The 17,840-nt window shown below is 39.2% G+C and overlaps 1 protein-coding gene across 4 annotated transcripts in view; it reads left to right on the forward strand.

Moving 5' to 3' along the window:
• LOC100740616 (Fanconi anemia group J protein homolog) overlaps positions 1 to 17,840 on the forward strand; it is a 172,938-nt gene that overhangs the window by 39,931 nt on the left and 115,167 nt on the right. The gene's annotated exons all lie outside the window — the stretch shown is intronic.

Below are 17,840 nucleotides of genomic sequence, written 5' to 3' on the forward strand. Positions count from 1 at the left end.
GGGCCCTCTGGGTGGCCGCTGCCTCGGCCACGGATTCCAGTTTCTCGATAATTGGTCGAGGTGTTTCGACACCCGACCACACCGGCCTCCGAGTATGAGGAATAAATCGAAAAAGGCTTCCGTCTCTCTCTGCCTCGCTCTCTTTCCCCTTCTGTTCGATTATGTTCCCTATAGTCGGGCCAGACTGATTTAAGGGGCGATCGCCGGGGAAGGGGTTGAGAGATGGCACGATAGCCAGAACCGATGACACCACCAGAGGCGCCTACTTACGATCGTTATGACGCCGAGACTGGACGATTAATTTGCTTCTGGTGGTGGTCCCTTCGTAAGGGTGTGCATTTGGAAACGATTTGGCCCAGGATTGAGACATTATGGCGGAATAAAGATCGCGCAAGGTTGCAGATTTTAATAATTTTGAGGGGAGTAAATGTGCCTGGGGCTACAAGAGTTCAGCTGTATTCGATCGTCGTCGATCTTCGTCGTTTTTAGCGTTTTTTACAGAGTCGAGGTATCGAAGAGGAGTAACATAGATCGTGGAATTTGAAAATATTTATAAAATTTATTAATTATAGTATATATGTATCGTTTTTTATCGTACGTAGACTCGATGAGTATCGTAATAATAGAAAAGTTACGTTAATCCCGTGGTATTTAATGTTTTATAAAATTACACCTGTTCTTTCGTCGTATAGACCACGTATTAATTTTTAGTCGCGTCATAGTGCTCTATGATAGCTCTCATGAGAGATCGAATCGTTCTGAATCTTCCTAATTATAATTTTGTAATTACGTAACGCGTAAGACTCACTTCAAGAGCGGCACAGATACAATCAAAATAATTCATACGCACGTACGTGCTATGTGACGTTGCCTCAGAACTGTAATCATTTTTAAGTTTCAATAATCAGCAACTGTTCACCTACATAAAAGCTGCTCAAAGTGGCTACCTTCGGTCTATGTGCGAGCTTGCGGTCGTCGCGCAAAGAAATCTCTTCGATTTTTCAAAAATGTCAGGTATACGTCGAATAATATAGATCTAGGATAGCCATTTCCATCGTCTTTTACGAACACAATCGATTTCGGATTATTGTAACACAGAAACGTATATATCCATCCATAAATTCGGAGTAAAATAGGACGCATGTTCGTGTGAACTCTTCTCCTTGCTTTTGCGTCTCTTGTCCACTCCCCAAGCGAGTTCCACGTGTCATGACACACCCTGTATTACGTTCTACCAAAAATAAATAAGCGTCCACGTAGTAGGACAAATACGAGGATCACACTGAAGGAGAAACAGGTGTGTTAAAATTCCTGGTTTTAGTGTATCGAATCGATCGGATGCGCCCTAGTTTCGCGTGAATCGTTCGACGAAACATCGCGTTGGTAAATCTTGAACAATCGGGGTGCATAACTACGGCTCAAAGTAAATACTCAGGGCCCCGAAGAGAAATTGCATGATATGTGTAATTGACCGTAAAGAAACTGTAGCGCTCCGCCTCGGCGAAATATCTTGATTACGCCTCGGCCAAAGCTGATCAGAATGAGTGGACACGCGCATTAATCTTAACAGCGTCGGTCTGTGCAATTATAGAAACGCCAACGGTTGCCTCGTTCTCATGCAAAAAGGAGAAACTGGCTGTGTTGGTGCGTACAGTAAGTCACAGAAGTATCCGCACTGTCGCAATTATCGAATTCGACGATTCCTTTAAATTTCCATTTATATCGTCACCAATTGCTATCTTCTAGAAAACGATATATTTCAATCAGAAGCTTAATTGCCACACTCTAATATACAGGGTGGTTGGTAACTGGTGGTACAAGCGGAAAGGGGGTGATTCTACGCGAAAAAAGAAGTCGAAAATATAGAATAAAAATTTAAAAATTTAAAAATTTAAAAATTTGAGAAAATTAAATTTGAAAATTTGAAAATTTGAAAATTTGAAAATTTGAAAATTTGAAAATTTGAAAATTTGAAAATTTGAAAATTTGAAAATTTGAAAATTTGAAAATTTGAAAATTTGAAAATTTGAAAATTTGAAAATTTGAAAATTTGAAAATTTGAAAATTTGAAAATTTGAAAATTTGAAAATTTGAAAATTTGAAAATTTGAAAATTTAAAATTTTTTAAAATTAAAAAGTAACGTCAATCGGGATAACGATCTACAGTGAGATCCGTTATAACGAGACGCGATAAAGTGCACGCGTACCGAGCGAAAATTCAAAGTCGATTTTCTCGAAAACAAAACCTCGAACGAAAAATACGAAAAATTTTTATTCTATATTTTCGACTTATTTTTCCTTTCCGCTTGTACCACCAGTTACCTACCACTCTGTATATCTAAACTGATAGATATTTGCCAATTGTATATTGTCGGAGAATATCAGAGAGAAGACCAAAACCAGTCAAAATGGTAAAAAATACATAATAATAGGACATTTTTATATTCCATGTTATGTGATACATTTTTGGTATTATTAATTACGATTATTAACTACGATCCCTAAACGAGGGTTGGCACATTTGTGAAATTGTAAAATCGATCATTTGCACTGGTGTGGTAGTTCTCGTGTTAAAAAGGAGAAGAACATAACAAGTCAATTTATCGTTTATTGGAGGAGGACAGTGTTGCCAAATTCGTCTTCCTATTTGGTTTTTACATTCTCCCCGTAATTTGAAAAGTATCGTCATAATATTGCAATATCGAAGATATTAAAATATTGCTTCGTAATAGCTTCGTACAAACCTTCGTCGACCAACGATATTTAAAAAAAGAAAAAAGGACATCATCTTTGGTCATAGCACGTACTTTTCATTCTCATTCATGTTACATTAAATAAAGTGCTACTCGTTAGTAATAAAATAACAGGGAAGTAAAGAGATGGATAAAAATATACAATTTATCAGATATCCCTGCTGCGATCTTCATTCGAATTGAATAGCTGCGACGGTACGAGTATTTCTGCGACATACTGTATATCGTTTATAAGCAGGCCAGCACACGGCCGTTGAAATAATTAATCAGCGATTAATGCCTGGTTCGCAATCAGGCCCTAAAGAGAACTGTTTAATATGCATGAATCGGTGACTTCACAGGCCGATATCGTCAATTTGTTTGCCGGCGAAATCCTTCTGAATTCTTCGACGATCGCCAGGTAAATCTTGCGTTCGCTTCTTTTCTTCTTGTTCCATTTGTATATCTACCTTTGAATATATGAGCTTGTAAGTCGTTGCAGATACTCGAGATTAAGTTTTCGATCAGCATTTTATAAATCATATTGGATATTATCGAGTTAAGAGCAACCTATATACAGGCTTTGTGCTTCCAATTAATCAACATATTATCCTTCGTCTAAATTCTACGATTATATCAAATTTCAAGTATATTTACAGCATCCTCGTAATCTATCATTCTTCGAAATTACAAAACTCATTCTCACCCAATACTAACCTTCCTCGTGGTTTCGTTAAATTTGTCAGATATCCTTTTCACTCCTCGAGTTTCTCATACATTCGTTCTCCATACGTTTCAATCCTCGTTCCGTTTACCAAATTTCCCTGCACAATTTCACCAACGGCCGCAAATGTGGACCAGAGAATCGCATCATTCTCGTACAGCACGTTTTCCCAGGGCTTTTTGTCCGAGCGTTTCGCCTGGAAACGAGCGCCATGTCGCTTGCAGCGTAATCCTGATCTCGAGGATGCAGGACAGGGTCCGAGGCTCGGTCGTCGATCCTTATCTTCGCTCGTGAAAAGAGTTGAGAGGATATTTCGTAGTTTCACCACGTTTTCGGTTTTCGTTGCGGTCGTAGCCAAAGGCAACGGGAAGAATCCTTCGTCCCCCTTCCTCCCCCTCGATGGAGGGAGTACGTGCACCGGAAACCGTGCACGGACCACGTTTTTTATCTCGAATGCATCTGACACCCGCGCCTCGTCCACCCAGAAACCAACGTCCAACCTGATATAAACATCTCTTCGTCCACCCACCCCTCCCCTCCCACCCCACCGCGCTCCACGTTCTATGCAAGTCTCAGATCCAGACACCGGGTCCTGGGACACACAAAGAGGCGCTCCTCCACCGGAAGCCAAGGTTACAGTCTCGAGATCAAAGAAAGGGGGAAGGCGGAGTGACGTTGCTTTGCAACTTGACAGCTCGCGTCGACTTTTTGCAAACTGCGAGATCGTCGTGCTGCAAATTCTTGTCGCGTTTTCGTCGGTTAATAGACCCGATAAGTTCGAACCTCGGACGAGGGTTAGAATCGAAGCACAGGGAATCTTTTCGCAGTTTCGTTGGTTCTCGTGTGTTTTTGTTAAAGCTTCTGGCGAAGAAGGCGAAAGTATCGCGGTAACAAGCGATGAAAATTGGAAAAATTGGGAAGATAAATGAAACAGGGTAAAGAGAATGTCTCAATAGGTTCGAAAGGAAAAAGTATTGGAAGTTGAACGAAGAACGTGGAATATGGAAGATAAAAATTCAGAATAAAAAGAGAATCTAAGATATGCGGAAGAGGTAGAGACATTTCGCGAAGATGAATCAAGAAACACGATATTTCGAGTAAAATTACATAAAATTCTCAAAGACCACGTGCGATCAATCTCTTGCCGTATTTGATACAGAGGAAAATAATTGGAACAGTTGGGGAAGAGAAGAGGAAGAAGCGTCTGATAACGTACTCGGCGGACGAACAGATAAAATTTGTGGCACGGCGGGATCGAGCAGGAAGTTAATAGCTGTGAAAGAGCGAGAGGGTGGGAAGGGTCACGAAATTTGTGAGGGTTTTTTTGGTAGATTCATTAGAAACGTACGATTAGCCCATGGAGAAGCGACCGGGGCTAGCCTCGTAAAAGTAATCTATAATTGGCTCGTAAAACAATAAAGTCTATTAAACTTGGACGAGCGTGAGGTACTACAGGAAAGTTCCTCGAAAAGGCGGCCAGTGTAATGGCCGGCCAGTACTTTAATAACTAATAACCAACGATCGTGGCGCAATCAGAGTTCCAACCGGCCCTACAACTCCTTGGCGTCTTAATACGACGACGTATTCATGAGATCTTATGAAAAATAGTGGAACTAAAATATCTATTTAGAGATAATGAGCGTGAAATTTCTGAAATTTTGTTCCGACTGCTAGATGTTCAATTATGTAACCTCCTTCGTGTGCTTTTTACTGACTTTCATGGAACAATAATCTGATATGGTTAATTTGTTAAATCGTTAACCGAGTTGTCGTTTAACGGGGAATTTCTGGCGAACACGAAATCGAAAGTGGACTAAGACAAACGAATTTCAAATATTTTTAGAATTAAGTCGAAGTTTCAAACGATTAGTAAAATAATTGAATGCGGAAGATGAGAGACCCGAGTAACGAGATATATTTGTGATAGTTGTAAAAATTAACAATCTTACGTAATATTCGGTAAACCTGAAGACCGATCATCGTTTGATCGATAATGACAGAGTTCTATGCAAAAGATTGTTGACATATATGTATATTTGCATTAATTATAAAAATCTTGGTATGTTCTATATAAATAATCAACGACCTAAAAAATTAACTAATCTCGGTTAATCCGGAGAAGTCAATTAACCATCGCCTATTCAGAAGGAATAAAAATTTTCAAAAAAATGTGTATCTACTCCTTTTACCAATAACGGCAAAAAAAAAAAGAAGAAGAAGAAAAAATAATGGCAAACAACTATTATTCGTCGAACGCAGGATGAACAAGGGAAACTTCAGAAGCAGAATAAGGTTTAAAGTCAGCGGATTGCTCCATGGAAGTCCATGGAGTGAATTTAAAAGCACTCGCAGTTCCTCCTTTCCTTGTGGAGATAACCGTTGGCCCCTGGTCGCTTTCCTTCGCTTTGTTGCATGCCTGCCGATACGATCCGGTGATTTGGTCGAGCAGCGAGACCTTAAGTGGCCGTTTATGCGAACCAGAGGAAGCTGAAGAGGGAACCGGAATTTCAGCGAAGCCCGCGCGCCGTGACCTTATACGAAGCTGACTCGATCTCTCGCAATCAATTAGATCGCCGATAAAGACGACACTGTTCCGGAAGCAACTTGTCAGCTTTTTGTTTATTCGAACACTCGTTCGATACGTCGACGACTCGCCTAACCCTCTCCTTTCTTTACAAATCTTGGAAATCGTCTCTGGATACTTTCAAGCAAATGCGATCGAAGCTGCACATATTTGATATTAGGTATTTTACTTCAAGGTCAGTTGTCCGATGTCTTCTAACGTTCATTGGCGATTAATCAATATTTTGTACTTCGCTTGATTTTTTGAAACTTATCGCTACGAATATTAACGAGTCTCTTGGAAACTGAATCGACCAACTTATGAATTTCAATAAATTTTCGTTACTTAAACGTACAATCAGTAAGTTAGTTCATTCTTCCTTGAAAAGAACAGTGTACGAACATAATGTTAACGTAACTAATTTAATTAACAACAAGTTTCTTTATCTACGATCAAGGTTTGATTTGATTAAAAATAGATGTTTTTTTTTTTACATCCACGCTTATTATATGTCCAACCATATGTTAATCCATCGCAGTAGGCAAATATTTCAATTAATTAATCAGTACAGCGACGATCATATACATGGTATCGGTTCATATCTTCGTTTCTTAATGGCATAGCTGATGGATTTACAATCTATTATTATTGTCCAAGGGTTTAAAACGTTTGAGCATACGTCTGACCATGGTTTCTTCGAGCAGAAATTCCTTTTGTCAGATTATTTGAATGGTGTCTACGTCTAGCGTATGGTCCTTTTTCTAGCGTCAGCCATGTAAAGAGGTCGATACTGATCTCGAAGATTGGATATCGTATGTCCGCATCGCAAATACGAGATAATTCGAACAACGTCTCTTTCTGTCCTTCATAAAATTACTCCTAAAGTGATCAAATAGCGAATAACATAAAAAATAATCCGAACCCAAGTGGCCTAATTAACGACAAATCTCTTTATCTAAAATCAACGCTGCGTGCTACCACCATACGCAAAAATGCTCAGTGTCAGAGAGTCCGTGACAGAGAGCGAAGCGATAATGAATGGCGTTCTCGAAGGAACAGAGATCTCTAGAATCATCGGTAGACACCTTCGAACCGATCGGTACAGGATCTAAGATACAGCTACCTGAGTTCAACCCCCTGGTCGAAAGAGCAAACTCGCAGCAGCAACCGCCACCAGTCGAACCTTACCCGGCAACAATTTAATTAATTCCTCGTTCTCCGGCGACATGCCGGCAGCCCGGGATCAAACGGATGAAGCGGATGTCAGGCGAGGCAAAGCCGAGAAAACGACCTCCGAGTCGTTATTACCTGTCCGACCGGCCGTTGGAAGAGCGTCACCAGTCAGAGGATCCCTCTGCAGCAGGTAGCACACGTGAACGTGGTTTTCGCGAGGGGGCAATGGTGTCGAGCGACACTTGTCTCTTCGTGAAAAACTGGACGTTCCTGGTCGTCGACCAATGGCGTGGAAATTGCTCGGTTTCATCCCGTGAACGTAGCAGCTTTCGCGGAGTTTCGATGATACTGGAAGTCCGCGATGGCAATTTTCGCCCTAACTGACACTTTCATCTCTTAAGCAAACCTACAATTTGTATAGAATCGATAGAAGATGTTACACGTGTCGATAACGATTCTTTAGATTGTTCTATATTTCTCAATTCTATCTTATTCCATACTTTGTGCCTCGACTTGACGTATTTCTCAAACTTGACATATTTTTTGCTACTTGAAAATATGATACGGCTAAAAAGAGACCAACAAGGTTGAAGGTCAGAGAACGATACATGGTATTATACGTGGTTGATGCTACACTCGACTTGACGAATTTGATTCTGGGCGAATCTTCGTCAAGATCGAAGAATGTTACGAAGAACGTTAGAATCGAGTCTCGATGTCGAGGGTAAACGTACGCTCGATTTCACGATTCTTTCTTCCATCGCATAATTTTTTATCCGCAAGCAAATTCTCGAAACGTAGCATAATTTACCCTTGCGCGTGATTAACAAACGTCGATCTCAATTTCTCGTTGCAACATACGTTTCTGTCACTCGTGGTTATCTATAATCATCGTGATAGCGCAGATATGGTAACAAATCTTTCGTCAGGTGACAACCTCAATGCACTTGCGATGTATCTGATATTATGGTTCTTCTAAAATTTATTAGGAATGTACCAAATTATTAAAAAAGGCGACGATGAGTTCGGCGCCAATGGAGACACCGAGCTCCATCCATCAGCGGTGAACGGTCGTCTTCTGGTATTCTCTACCGGTACCCCCTTTACCCCTTGGCGTCGTTGGACCATTCCTGTCCTCATTCCACCTCCGTCCGCCATCCTTCATTCCTGTTGAACCTTAATTCCAACAGTGCATTCTCCGTTACGTCTTGGCCCTCGTTTTTACCACGCAGCTGGATTTTCTTCTCGATTTTTTCCTCCAGGCTCGATGATCAGGGGCGCTGGCTGCTTTAGGCACAGCACTGTCCTCTCTACAGTCAGATTAGGTTACCGTTATTTTCGTACATTGATTATGGAAGCCCAATAAAAATTTGTCTATCACCGATTGCTACGATATTTAAATCAGGACGTGTGTTTTAAATTATTCTATATAATCGCGGGAATTGTTCGTTATCAGGGTAAAGTTTCTTTCACACTGTAGCTACAGTATTTTTAGTTAGATCGTAGGTGTATTTCGAATCACTCTACGTGCTTACAAAAATTGTTTATGCCCAGGTAAGATTTTTTCTTCTCTACAAAGTATTATTATATAATAAATATTAAATAGCATACAAAAATTGTTTGCGTTTTGGTTAGAAACTTGTCGCATTGTGATTCGGATAGGTCCATGTACTTCTCTGTACATTTGTACTGAAATCGACAAGTTAAGAACATGTCACGCGCTGGTTGCAATATTTCTTCGCCACCGTATACATTTAGAAAATTTTTCCTACTAAAGAAGCTGAAAACTTGTTTCTTTACTGTCCAGATATTTTCTCTATATTCACGAAAATGAATTATCGAAAACTTAAACGACATGCTACAGCGTTAGAACAATATTTTTCGCTAAAGTATCGCATACTTTGATTCGATCCATAGCGAAATCAATTTGACCAATATTTGTCGTAAACAAGATTATTCATTTCATCGCAACATCTGTCTCACTGTTCGTTTTTTTAATAATTAAATAATTTTCTCTCTGAATTTATCATCGAATAATTCAATTAACATGATTCACGGTCCACTACGAACCGTTAAAAATAATCTCTTAGAGCAGAAGGTAAACTATAGCAAGACATGAAGATTATGACCGCGAGAATCGTTTTAAATCAATTACGTTGCTTCATCAATGCGAGAAAACGATAAAAATGGCAGCTGTTAGGTCGCGATAAATATAATAAATCCCCTGTAACAGCGTGAAATTACCGAGACGTGTATTATTCAATTTCCGCCGACCTACCTAATAAATCCTGTTAATCGTTTTATTAATAGGTCGTTTTATTAATTAATAAATATACTGCTATCGAACGTGGCGTCGATTGCCCTTTGTGCGCCGATGTTTTATCTTTTTAATTAAAAGCCCACAGCGTGTGCACGTCGCAAGTCGTAATACGCGGCGTAATTGCGCGATCCGACGCTTCGATTTTAATTTTCGATACGCAGCGCCCGATCCGTTGTTCAAACTTATCTCTACCCCCATGAAATCGATTATTTATGAGCTTCTTATGGCAGCATCGGTGAGACTATTCATTACATCGTTATGTTAGGTTATGCTAGGTTTCCACGTTTCTTTATTAACCACTTTCGATCAATTATCACGGTCATATTGCTCTTTGTAGCTATATGCGTAGCTTGCTAATTAACACGTAATTAAAAATACACCGACTCCAGCAAGTTGTTTAATACGAAAATATTCTGTCATCGTTTCGTACATTGGAAAAAGTAGCCATTAACCTGTTAACTGCGGAATTCAGTTTCAGAAATCCCTTACGGGGTGCACGGGTAAAATCCGCTACCTCGATTAAGATAAAAAATCCATCAAGTTCCAACTTTGGCGCTGGTAAATATCAACGAAACATAAAGAAACGCGAAAATTGTTCGCGATGTCAGAGATCGTCAAAAATAAAAATGAGAATTTACCAACAGAGCGATTTAATTACAAAGTACAAATCCGAGTACGGACGTTAAAGGAACGACGTTGATAGCACGAAACCAATTAACACGGCTGCGATGTTGCGACTATAAACATAGCGTTGTATCGACTATTACAATGTGGTGGCGCGGCGTCGGAAAATTAAAGAGAAAAACGAAGGAGTAACGAAGTAGCTAATGTATTCCGATTATATGTATGTCTTTTGCGCCACGTTGTATATCCGTCGCGGAAAAAGTGATTTACAGCGGCAAGATATCGGTAGTAAATTATTAGTGAGGTCAGTGAGTTATGCGCGCTGTTAATTGCAGAATTCATTTAGCCAGAGGAAAAGTGGTGGTGGACAGTGTAGATGTAGAATGCGGAAAAATAGCGAAACGTGTCGCGCGTTCCACGTGCTCGATAATTTTTCGTGGAAAAATTCTGACTCGCAGTAGCTCGATCAATCGCAACACGTCGCTTCTACGATTAACGAGTATGCGCGAGTTTCGACGCTTGGGATCAGCAAATATCAAAGAAAATATTTCATTTTTGATGGAATAAATAACACGCATTATTCTATATAGAGTCATGCTTAGAGTAACTTAGCTAATGTCAGACGATTATGTATGTAATTCATTAAATAATTCACAGCGAATAATTAAGTAGGACTGAGCTAATTAAGTGAAACAGGATTTTGCCACCCAGAAAAGTGATAGTTACGATAAATTCTGCAGCTGTGTTATTAAGATAAGTCTTAGAAATAGAAATCCACTGAGCAAATATAATGCGTAAAGTGGCATGTATTTGGAATATAATATTCATGAATTTTTTGTAAAAACAATCCAACTGATAGCTGTATAATTTAAAATGAAACAAAACTATACCTTGGTAGTAATTGTGTGAATATTAAATTGCGGGTTTGAGTAGAGAAATGGTGGAACACGTGTATTCTTTCACGAACAAAATAAGTACAGCAAATGATGTATAAAATTCGTACTTAATTTAAGAGTTTTGTTATCTGCACTGTTTGCTATGCAGTTAATCTGCAGCGATATAACAAGTATAATATTTAGAAACATACAGATGTTAAAATTCTAACATGCAAATTTCTCTAGCAAATTTCTCTATTAAAATGCTAGTTTATCCTCAGGTTTGCCAAATTAAATATACTTTTACTCCTTTCCTCCCTTCAATTATACAAATACATAGTAATCGAATAATTTGTGTAATTTCTCACAACCGTAAATATGTAAAAGACGATGCAAAGTAACCCTAACTACTTTGAACTCGTCGATAAAAGAAGGACAAATCTTCCTCGTAACAATTATAACCTACATGCAATAGAAATAAATCAAATTTCTATATTCGATGAAAAATTGGCTATTTCGGAAATTCTATCGCGTTATACCAACGCTGAAATAATTCTGTCGATTTTGTAAATCGTCCCACGATTATCATTAATTGTCCTTCAGAGGATAACGCAAGAAGAAATTGCTGTAACAAGAAAAAGCACCTAATTTCTGTATTCGATTAAAAAATTATCCAGCAAATTATAACAGTACTGCGATCATTTTTCGCCCCACCAAGGAACACTAGAAACCGTCATTAATCGTCCTTGGAAGAAAAAGAAATCCTTCCAGTTCTCCATTGGGCTTCCGGAAAAATTCCTCGAGAAAAGCCGGTGGCGCAGGTAACGCGTCACAGAACCCATTCACGGCCACCCTTAAATAACAGCGACACCTCAGCCTCCCGTTAACGGGCGGACCTGGTCCCCAGAAACACGCGTGCACGTTTTTCAACGCACGCTGCGTTCCACTATAAAGGCAAAGGGTGGCTCGCCTCGATACGACCAGATAAGCCAGACTCGTTATTTAGAGACTTTCTAAGGGACGATCGCTCGCCAGACACGGCCAGGAATTACAATGACGACGCGTGACACGCTGCGCGCGTGGAAATTTTCAATCGCGCAGGAAATAACGAGGAAAGGTCGATAGAATCTGGCTTCTGAACCTCACGGACGGCTTTCGGTGATTTTTACAGAGATAGGGTGAAGTATTCTTATGTGTTATACGTTGCATATTCGTATCTTTGAGGTTAGGAATATTTGGGATTTTTTGTAATTCCCTACGAAAGGGTCACGTTCGTGAACGATGATATACGAAGAACACACGAGAAGAACGCGAGAAGTTCGTGTTTTGTTAACTTCGTAATTTCGAACAATTCGTTAGATTCTCAAATATACTCTTCTTGAGAACTTTGTCAAATTTTGCAGACGATCGAGCAAGGAATGATTTTTCGAAATGTTCGGTAGGATGGAAAACTACCTGGTTTGTATCTCAAACAAGTCAAAATTTTGGTAACGCGTGAACCTGATTATTGTTTTTCGTCTGTTGCATGGTAATTAGCGCAACTTGAAATGCAACGAATCGATCAATTTCAAACTAAAACAGTTGCTCCAAAATTTTACAAATAAATTCATCCTCCAACTTACGAATGAATTAAAAAGGATAATCTCGAGGCAAGAAACCAATCAACGTCAAACAACAATGTCTTCTCCAAATTTTATAAAGAACTTCATGTTCAAATGTTAACAAATTCTGTGCAAACCACGAGTGAATCAACATGCAACAAAAATAGCTCCTCTGAATTGTACAAATAAATCCGTCTTCGAATACCGGTACGAAAAAGTATCTAATCTGGAAGCGGAATCTGAAATTAATCACGAGAAATAATCTTAAAGCAGAAACTCGGATCTCCTTCGCGGTTTATCTTATCCGTGACCGATTCGCAACACTAATTGCAGCCACTAACATAATCTTTCAACTCAAGTCTACCGAACGATTCCAGCTGTCCGAAGCTTGTCGCCCGTGTAACAGTAAAAGCAAAAGACGCGAAGGCGGACTTTAATGAATCCAGGGGCTCGAAACGAGCTCTCTACTATGACACCTACGCGTCCAGCCTCGTGGGTGCGATCGTAAACGAATTAAGGGTTTCCAAGCGGGTTGTAAAGCGACACGATTAAACCGCCGCGCGGCTGTAAAGGGCTGTAAAGACCAATTAACACGATCCGTGACAACGGGATTGTAAGTCACACGACCTGTTACAGTTGTCGCTGCGAGAAACAGCGTCGGATGTCTGCTTCTCGAAAACCTAAGATTTTTGCTTTTTCTTCTTTACGTATACCGAGTTTCGATGCGACCAATCTGCTAATTACGAGAGATCGAAAACAAATGTAACGTTGGTACAGGGTTTCTTCCCTCTGCATTCTCTAACTTCAAATATGCTATACCCAAATATAATATACCCTTGTGTGCTTCCGATTGACGCTTCTTTGAACATTATAAGTGTCAATGCAAACGTAATAACTAGATTGTGGATTTTTATGCATCTTTGAATCTTTATGGACGTAGCTAAAGGAAGAAGAAATATGATTTAAATAGGAATTTGTTTCATCTAGCAAATATCGTAACAAAGGCTATATTATTTATATATATTTAGATATATTTAGATTTCCCATAAATGCGTACAAATTTGGCTAACAAATATTAAAAGGCAATGAGTATGTTGGAAAACCAGAAGGCGTGACATCCGCCAATCATCGTGAAAGTTCGACATCCAAGAATTAACAATGCACTCGTCAATTATAAGTCCTTACGAGATTTGTTTCGAGGAAGTTTCTCAATTGCGGAACAGAAATGGTACGAAAATGAAACCGTCATACGCGGAAGCGTCAGGTCCTAAAAAAAGGAAGCGATGATAGTGGTACTGAAGTTTGCTCAGATAAAAGCAAAGATACATATCAATTTCTTATTTCCTGGACTAGTTGAGTAGCCAAGAAATACAGGACACACCAGTCGATAAAGGAAATCTCGAGGAAAAAGAACAGAACGGTTCGTTCCTATCTTCCTTTCCTGTTTTCCGTTTCCCAACGCGGACACGCAAAGAGTTTTAAGGGGCTTCCCGTTCGACCGGCCGACGGCAGGCTGGCCAAACTAGCGGCACGAAACTTACTCGCGAGGGGAGCCACTCGTCCGGTTCTTTTCTAACGAGCAACACATTTCTGCAACGCGTTCTCCTTTGCATTGCAAATAGGTGTCTAACGAGAACTCTATGTTCGACCTGGCCACTCCTGGAAAAAGTTTCTGGGATCTAGATCTGACGCGTTTCCCCAGAAAGTTCCTAGATCTATGCCAATCACGATGAAAAATGAGAATTAATAACGAAGATTTGTACTTTTATCGTAATCGAGAGTAAAGGATCGATGTTTCTCAAGATTTCGTGATAAATTTAACGAATATTATTCCTGAGGAAAGTTACTGCGAATTTCCTGAAAGTTTCTGGATCCTCAAAAAAAGATCGCTAAAGCAATTCCTGTTGCAATTATCGTTTCTGGTCTATCGAAATTAACTTTGAACCAGTTCCAAGAAAGAAGAAGAATGACAGAGATTTCGGTAAAAATTCCTTTTTCTATATTAATCTAAGATATCATAGTATTCAATAAAGATCGTTTCTTAAAGAGAAAAATTATTATATAAAGAGAATTTTGTAAGAATTGCTAATCGATCGCTTGAAAAATCATTGTTACACTGTTCCTCTTGAGGCCAATTTTGAATCAAAGAAAAATAGGAGAATCGCAGTGAATTCCCTAAATTGTAATAAAAATTCCCTATGTCCGTACATCAATCCTTATATAAGATATGATCAAATGAAGAAACATGGTAAATAAATTTTAATGTGAATTAATTAATTTAGAAGATTAAGTGAATTTTCATTCTTTTAAGTTGTGATTATGATATTTAATACTCGTAGAGGAAAAATTTAGTCTGAAAATCGATCGAGATCTGGATATGTTTCTATAATCTGAAAATATCGAGAATAATCGCGACTGAGATCTCAATTAAAGATAATTCGTCTCTTCCTGAAATCTCGATCGGTATAGAAAATAAGGGGTTTCTTCAACCGGAAACGCCAACCCTCTAAAACTGGCATAACGTGTCATTCCCGAGGAAACTGTTGCCACGTTCTAGGGTCTAATTGGCCCGTCAACGTCTCGTTATCCTGATTCTTTCGCCGTAGTCCAAGCTCCTTCCTTCTTTTTCTCTCTGTCCTTTTTCTTTATTTTTTTTTTTTTTTTTTTTTTTTAAAAAATTCCCTATGTCCGTACATCAATCCTTATATAAGATATGATCAAATGAAGAAACATGGTAAATAAATTTTAATGTGAATTAATTAATTTAGAAGATTAAGTGAATTTTCATTCTTTTAAGTTGTGATTATGATATTTAATACTCGTAGAGGAAAAATTTAGTCTGAAAATCGATCGAGATCTGGATATGTTTCTATAATCTGAAAATATCGAGAATAATCGCGACTGAGATCTCAATTAAAGATAATTCGTCTCTTCCTGAAATCTCGATCGGTATAGAAAATAAGGGGTTTCTTCAACCGGAAACGCCAACCCTCTAAAACTGGCATAACGTGTCATTCCCGAGGAAACTGTTGCCACGTTCTAGGGTCTAATTGGCCCGTCAACGTCTCGTTATCCTGATTCTTTCGCCGTAGTCCAAGCTCCTTCCTTCTTTTTCTCTCTGTCCTTTTTCTTTATTTTTTTTTTTTTTTTTTTTTGTTAAAAGAAGACGTCGTGACAGCTGGTACCGAGATCCCTGGTAGTGGATCGTGATTGACGGTCGCATGAAAACTCGTCCCTTCTTTGTTTAGAGGTATCTCCATTGAAGTTAAGCTTAGTAACAGGGTAGCTTAAAATTCAGCCCGTCAAACCTGTCAACGATAACTTGAAAATTTCTTAGTTTTATTTATAAGATTCCCCTGATACAGCAGCGTAATAGAGTAGTTTAAAGTTTCGACTACGAAACCAAACACAGCTATGAAAATTCTTGCTTCTACTTGGAGAATCTTGCTTGAGAAATTATTGCAACGTTCCTTTAACCGTTGCTTGACCGTTACTAATAAAAAAACACGTATTTTCCTATGTTTCGCCAAACATGTTTGTATATTTGCACTCTTCTCAAAGGGTATGTTGATTTGGATTTTCCGTATCCAGATTTGTTTTTCCCTCGACGATGTCAAGCCCATCTTTCGAACACTAAAATATACTTTCTTATATAAGTGCAAATAAACGTACTATGCTTTCGATTTACTATGTTTTAATTAAAACCGATTCACACTCGGGCCATAAATTCTTTCCATTAACATTTCGAACTAATTTTACCGAAAACAAACACGTTCGTCTTAATAATTTGCACGTAGATAAAAATTGTTAAAAAGTGCAAGTAAAGGTAACGTCGTGTTAACTGCTCCACACGGTGAACCGTAAATAATTGCACGATCTAGTACGTGTTCAGCTAAAATGTTGAAGCCGTGGCATCTTCCTGCCACACGAGAATATCCTCCGCGGCGACCTCTGTTAATTACCATCGTTAATTGGCCGACCTATCATCCCAGAGACAATTATGGAAGCAATTTACGAGCAGGCGGACAACGCTCGATATCCCGGTGGCGGAATCGTCGTAGGTAAGTCGCGAGAGGTTCCGAGGGATAATCGGTTCTTCGACAGCTTGTCCCGGTTCCTCGGAGACAGTGCGGGCCGCACGCACTCGGTTCTTCTGACGATTGCGTGCATTCCCTGCGACGAAGAGTGAAACGCGGCACGCCAGGCCGCGTATAGCTGTGAAACGCACAGCTGTTAAACCCGCAGCTAAAAAGCATACTAAATGACCGGCCATAAAGGCCGCGTAATGACTGCCACGGGACACGCAGGGCACCCGTTTGCTCGAACTTTGTCCTTCGGTAATTGACCCTCGCTATGGCAAAAATTCACTACGGTGACTCCGCTTTTCCCGTAACTTTGACATTCTCCTCGAACGAATGCCGTGGAATTCTCAAATTACCTCAATTTGGAGAAAGTATCGGAGCTTGTTCGAAGAGTTGGTTGCGTTTTTATGATGAATTTTTATCAGGTAATGAAACAAATATTGCCCTTAGCCGGCTACCAGAGAGAATTAAAGAGGGACGCAAGAAATTCACCAAGGAAATAAGTTCTTTTCCAAGGAGATAACGTCGAAGCTGGTATATTCTGGAAACAATATTTCTTCGTCTTCTTTAACATTCCAAAAGTATCGCTCGTTGTAGCGTTAAAATATTCTTCGCCTTAATATGGTAGTTTTGGTTTCTATAAAGCAGCATCGATTTTTGAGATTTTCTAATTTGCGTGTCGTTTTATGATTAAGCAGTAGAATGTTGGTATCAAGTCGTTACATACGAAATTCCCTTCCAACGCTTCCTAATGAGAATTTATTCATTGAAGAAAGATTATAAATAACGTACAACGATAACAAATTTGATTTATCAATTTAGCAAATTTATATAATACAATTGGACGTCTGATACGCTAAATTTTAATCTACGGTCGTTGTATAACATTTTTCTCTTGTTCTAAAGTAGCGGTCTTAATCTTTCGTTCATCGTGCAACCGCGTATTCCTTTCAATTAATTCCTCAAGACTTAACTCCAAATTCAAATGCATAACGCGGCAAATACGTAATGTGTCTATTTAAAATGCTCATCAGCTGATTCGAATTTGGGAAGAAGCGCTATTGCAACCAAATAAATATACGTGCTAAATATGTTTTATCGGAAAAATACGATAATGACTCGCGCGTGCAAGGACTTGGCGGCTGC

Source organism: Bombus impatiens, unplaced genomic scaffold (assembly GCF_000188095.3).
Source record: "Bombus impatiens unplaced genomic scaffold, BIMP_2.2 scf_0217, whole genome shotgun sequence".
NCBI classification, from domain to species: Eukaryota; Metazoa; Arthropoda; class Insecta; order Hymenoptera; family Apidae; genus Bombus; species Bombus impatiens.